The sequence below is a fragment of the Populus euphratica genome, unplaced genomic scaffold (assembly GCF_000495115.2).
Source record: "Populus euphratica unplaced genomic scaffold, PopEup_1.0 scaffold644.1, whole genome shotgun sequence".
NCBI classification, from domain to species: Eukaryota; Viridiplantae; Streptophyta; class Magnoliopsida; order Malpighiales; family Salicaceae; genus Populus; species Populus euphratica.
The window spans coordinates 9,251-15,816 of NW_011500516.1; positions in this window are offsets into that span (position 1 = coordinate 9,251).

A 6,566-nucleotide genomic window follows, 5' to 3' on the forward strand; every position below is an offset into this window, starting at 1 on the left:
TGTGTTAAAATCAACTTTTGTAACTCTTTTACTTGCTGATAAATGTATAAAAGTGACTAGAGGAATAGTTAAATAAGTATTAATACAAGTTAATAAATTCATTTATCTTGTGGATTTTATTCTCTTCAATACACAACCTATTTCAGCATGTAATTTAATTCCTATTATTTTAGGTCATCCATTTCCTTCAACTTCTAATGCATTAATTAATTGTAGTAGTGGAGTGATGAAGTTATCTTTTCAAAACATGGCATTGGCGAAGAATGTTTTTAACATTTGCAACCAACCTGAAGATGATAATGGTTTACAGGAAGAAGAATCAAAGGAAAATAGTTGGAGATCAAAAATTGAGAAATTATCATCACAATCAATTGAGTCCATACCTTTAAGTATTTAACCACCAAAACTTGATTTGAAATCATTACCATTCAATTTCAAATACTTATTTTTGAGAGAAAATGAAACTTTTTAGGTAATAATCTCTTACAAAATTAATACACATCAAGAAGATAAGTTATTACAGACTTTAAAAATACACAAAAATACATTATGATGAACCATAGCTGACATAAAAGGAGTTAATCCTTTGATTTGCATACACATATTATTTATTTGGAGGAAAATGTTAAACTTTCTAGTGAAATGCAACTAAGGTTTAATCCTAATATGAAAGAAGTATTAAGAAATGAAGTCATTAAACCTCTAGATAATAGAGTCAGTTATTGTATTTTTGACAGCAAATAAGTAAGTCCTACCTAAGTTATACTTAAATAGTCTAAAGTTACTATGATAACAAATGAGAAAAATGAGTTAATTCCAACTGAAACTATTACTGGTTTGCGTATATGCATTGTCTATAGAAAATTTAATTCAAAACAAGAAAAGATAATTTTCCTTTATCTTTCATGGATCTAATCCTAGAAAAAGTTGTAGGTCATGAATTTTATTATTTCCTAGATTGCTATTCAAGTTACAATCAAATTGAAATTGCATTGGAAGATCAAGAGAAAACTACTTTCACATGTCCATTTGATACTTTAACATATCAAAAGATGCCTTTTGGATTATATAATGCACCGGCCATGTTTCAAAGATGCATGCTTAGTATATTCACTGATATGGTTGAATGTTTTTTTGAAATTTTTTTGAATGATTTTTCTATTTTTTATGATTCATTTGATAATTGTTTAACTAAATGAATTAGTTTATGATCAACTTGAATCTACTTTAAGTAAAAATGAATTGGATGAAACTGAAGATTTGCAAATGGTTTATTCTGAGGAAGAAATCACGAATGAAACAAGCACCGAAAATGTTGATGCGAATCTTTTGTCAACAGTGACAACAGATTCGACATCTGACATCACACCAATCGATGATTACTTTCCTAACAAATCCTTACTTTCTCTTAGTTCAATGCCTTGGTATGATAAAAATATTAATTTTCTTGCTTTAGGAGATTTGCTAGCTGATTGGAGTACCCAAGACAAAGAAAAGTTTTTGAACGAAGTGAAGAGCTTTTATTGTGATGACCCTAACTTATTCAAATATTGTCCTGATCAAATATTTCAAAGATTCATTCCCGACAATGAGGTAAGTAGTGTCATTAAACTTTGTCATTCTGAAGCATGTGGAAGTTATTTCTCGTCAAAAAAGACTGCTGCAAAAATCTTTCAAAATGGATTTTATTGGCCCACCATGTTCAAGGACACACATGCATTCTGCAAAACTTGTGAAAATTGTCAAAAAATTGACACTGGTCAAAAAGTTTTGTTTTATGATTCTCAACTCTATGCATTCCCTAAAGAGCTAAGATTAAGATGGACCAATCCTTATGGGGCCTGTGATATTGAGAATTCAATGAATGACAATGATTTTAAGGAAAATGGACATCGTTTGAAAGCTTACTTTGATAATTTTCCTAGTGAAAATGAATCAGCTGGTTTGAATGATCTTGTAGATAAAGGTTGATTATTTTGTTTTTCTCACATTGTTTTTGTGTTTCTTTTTGAGTGATTTTTGCTAGTTTCTCTCACCCCGGTCAAATGGCGGATAACGGTACTCCGTGACTTAAGTCGGTTCTTTCAGTTTCCCACAATAACTGATATTTGTGTATATATTTGTGCAATTCTTTGAATCTCTCTTCTAATTCTCATTTGAAAATGGACACTAATCTTGAAAAATTGAAAAAGTATTTTCCCGCTCTGCCTCAGAATGCGATTACAAAAATTTACCGTGCTAGATGTGCAAGATTGAGATTGTTAATGAATCATGGAATTCCTGAAGATATTCGTTGGTTGATTGAAGCAAAGGTCCGATTATCAGGTGAGTCCTCTAATTTCTTTATTTCACACATGCCTGGAACAGGTAAAAGCACTTTTGCAAAGAAACGTCGTGCAAAACGACTAGAAGTCTGTCATCGATGTGCTAGATGGACTTGTAATACACAATGTCGTTCTTTAGGAATGGTATCTATAAACCGTGAAGATAAAATACAATTCATTAAGGATGGCCTGAGTAAGGAGTCTTTAGATAATCTTCTATTGACTCTTGAGACGCATCCTAGTGGAGATGTGCATCGTGCAATTCATGATTTATGGCCACTATTTCATAAAGAACATGATCGACTTAGTCTTGGGAATCTGACTAAAAAAGACCCTGTTTGCCAGTTTTTAAGAAAACTGGATGGGAAGCCTATCCCCGACCCATAGAGGGCGTTTAAGCCGTTCTTGGACGTAAAACCAAGGGAAGATGTGAGCCACAATCACAACTACCTGTACATACACATGTTTTTTTTCAAAAGTAAATAAATAAATAAAAAGAGAGAGAGAGTGTGTGAGACTCTAGCTGGCCTACATATAGATGTTATGATTGCCTTTCTAATTTCTCATCTATAAAACCCTCTTTTCCTTCCTTTCATTTCTACTCAACCCATACATTTAACAAATACAGAAGTGTGTAGAAATGGCAAGTTCCTCAGGTCATCAAATAAGAAATATTTGTGTTTTCGGTGGATCTAGTCCTGGGAAAGAAAAGGAGTTTTTAGAATCAGCAAATCATCTTGGTTAGGTGCTAGCTGAGAGAAAGATTCATTTAGTGTATGGGGGAGGCAGTCTTGGGTTAATGGGAGGTGTGTCAATAGCTGCATTTTTAGGAGGTAGTCAAGTTTTGGGGGTCGTCCCTGAAGCTTTGGCACAAGGGGACATCATTGGAAAAACAATTGGAGAGGAACTTCAGGTCTCCACAATGTCGGCTCGAATGAATGCAATGTTTAACCATGCTGATGCTTTCATTGCTTTACCAGGTGGTCTAGGCACATTGGAAGAGATCTTTCATATTTCCTCTTGGGCTCAATTGCACATTCACCATAAACCCATAGGTTTGTTAAATGTTAATGGTTATTATGATAAGTTGTTGTCTTTTCTTGATCATGCTGTGGAACAGGAATTTCTAACATCTTCTGCACGACAAATCATAATCTCTGCTGCTACTGCTGAACAGTTGATTGACCAACTACAATCTTTCATTCCTGTGATTGATCCTTCCATGAGTCGCATAAATTGGTCATCTACGGGAAGCCGTAAAAAGCTTAGATTGGATTTGAGCCTTCATTTGTGAATTTTTGTGTCTTTTGGTTTTATTATTGTGTTTTGTTATTTCTTATTTTTGTTTTAGTGTGTTTCAGGTTTTGTCAGTGTTCGTTATTTCAGGTGATATCTTTTATACTCTATCTTTCTACCTTAGAACATTGAGGACAATGTCTCGTTTTGGTTGGGGGGAGAGGGTAGTAGTTGATAAAAAAAAATTGTTTTTCATTTCATAAAGCATGTGCATAATTGTTGTTACTAGGATGGCAGAGTAAAGGAGTTCTTTTGTTAAAGTGACTCTTGAGACGCATCTTAGTAACCATTCTTAACAAGGTCTATTATAATACTTCCTGAAATATTCAGGTTTACAAACTCTCGTATTGTTACCACTTAATTCTGCTCATATACTTATTTAACATGTATTCTTAAACCTTAATTTACACACACACACTTTAACATATGATTGTGGGTTGCATATTGGATTATTACATTATTTATGTTCTTTTGTTAAAGGTAACAACTAAGGGAAAGGGATTGTATATAATTAAAAAAAAAACATGAAAAAAAAGAAAGAAAAAAAAAAGAAAAAAAAGAAGAAAAAAAAATGATGATAATAAAAATGTAGATAAGTTTGGTTTCGTAGCCTCCCTAACCTAAGCAATTAAGTCCGAAGGGGTGTTTTAACACCTAATACCCTAAAGTCAACTGACTTGGGAGCTATTGGCCCAACGCTTGTTACATGGGTTGAGGAGAAAAGCTTAAGGGAATCAAACATTGCACTATCTACATATCAGTATCTGCGACCCGAGTTACTAAGCTCGTAGGGGTGTCTTAACACCTAATGCCCTAAGACCAACTGGTCTGGGAGTCATTAGCTGAAAGCTCGTTACATGGGTTAAAGATGCATGATGTTTTTAAAGTATATGTATATAGAGTTAAAAAAAAAAAGACAAAAATAGTAATCCCAACCCAAGGAAGTTAACCTTAAACATTAGAACAAAAATTTTGTTTTCTTCCAAGAAAAGCCCCATAATTATGTGTTGATACATTGAGCACAAAAGAAAGGTTTATTAATATCTTGTTAAGAGGTATTGAGCAGATATATAAATTTAATGAGAGTTTGTTTATCTGGATAGACTAATGGAAGTTAAATGATGAATACCTTGCTTTGTGGAATATACAAATTGTTTTTCTATTTTACGCTTTGATTACTAGGGACTAGTAATAAGCTGGTTGGGGGGTGTGATTAGTACTTAAAAGTGCATTTTTATCATGGTTTTATATCATCATTTTGCACTTGAAGTATCAATAACTCCTTAACTAAAATATGTTTTATAATAATGTATCTAATAATATAAGATACCTATAATTTGTGGTAAATGTCTATTTTTAATGCAGGTCTATCACATAAATGAAAGGATTGATTGATGACTTGAAGAACTTAAATTGCAAGGATAAAGAGATGGCCAAACTTAGAAAAGAGATGTCGGTGCAATCCAAACCGGAACACTGTTCTGTAATTGGGTTATATCTGGAGCTACAGATCTCAGATTTAGGTCCAATTTATATGGATGGAAAGGTAAGACATAGGCCTACAACTTTCATATGTAGACCAAGATCTAAAAAGCCATTTTCAACTCCAAATTGTAGCAACAACAAAGAAGCCCTAATCTGTCCTTCAACCTGAGTACTGTTCCGTATTTTGGCCATATATGGAGTTCTAGAAGTCCAAATGAGCTGAATGTTTTACACAAGAAAGCTGAGACAATTGCCTACAACTTTCATGTTTTGAAGGGGCTCCAATTTTGACGTTATCAATGACGTTTTGTGAAGACAAGAGAAGATAAGGATTGTCACCAAGTCAAGAGTTGGCCACTCACTCATCAATTAGTCATCAAATCAATAGTTCCCAATTTTGGCCTATAAAAGGATGCATTTGCCATGCATTTAGGCATCTTGGTTTTCAGATCAAGATCATGCTTTTCCTTTCTCTCTTTGTATTTTTTGTATTGCTTATGCTTTGCTTTCATTAATATCAAGTTTATGTCTTTCAATTCCTTTCCTTTGCTTTGTTAACTCTTATCTTATTTATGTTCTTATTTTGTTTATTTATTTTTCTTTCTTTCATGCTTTTCATTTCCTTTCCTTTACTTAGTTAACTTTTATGTTGTTATTTTGTTTATCTATTTTGCTTTCTTTCATTATGTCTAGCTAAGTTAGTTATGTCAAGGTGAAAAGGTTACACTAATGGTGTAAGAATAAGTATAATGTAAACTTAATATGGACTTTAATGTTTGATACTAACATGTTTTATATTTGTTATCTTGTTCACTCTTTAATACTTTGCTTGTTAAATGATTAATCTTGATTTATGTTGTATAACACTTGGTACAACAAATACTTGGCACTTTCATAGCCCATACTGTATGGTATAATCGACACTTGAGCTATGACAGGAAGTTGATTTGTTGTTAACATAAGTTATAATCATGAATGCTTGACGAGATTTACAAGTACTAGCATTAACTGAATAAGATGACTAATGTAATTATGTTAACAATTTATAATCTAATTGGAACCTCCTTTGTGTGTGGTTTCCAATTGAATAATAAGACTTTATACTATACTTGTTTGACATGCCATTAGTGGAACCTCTAACCTTGACATTTGTTATTATTATTGTTTAATCCTTACATTAATTTTTCATCTCCAAGTTCTCATCATCTTCTTCTTTTCTCTTTTTTTATTACTACTACTACTACTACTACTACTACTAGTATTATTATTATTATTATTATTATTATTGTTATTGTTATTGTTATTGTCATTGTTGTTATTATTGTTATTACTATTATTATTGTTGTTGTTTTTATTATTATTGTTGTTGTACTATTGTCGTTTATAATTTGTACAATTAACCTCCCTGTGGTTCGACCCCGGTCTTGCCGGGTTATTTATTACTTCGACACTCCTGCACTT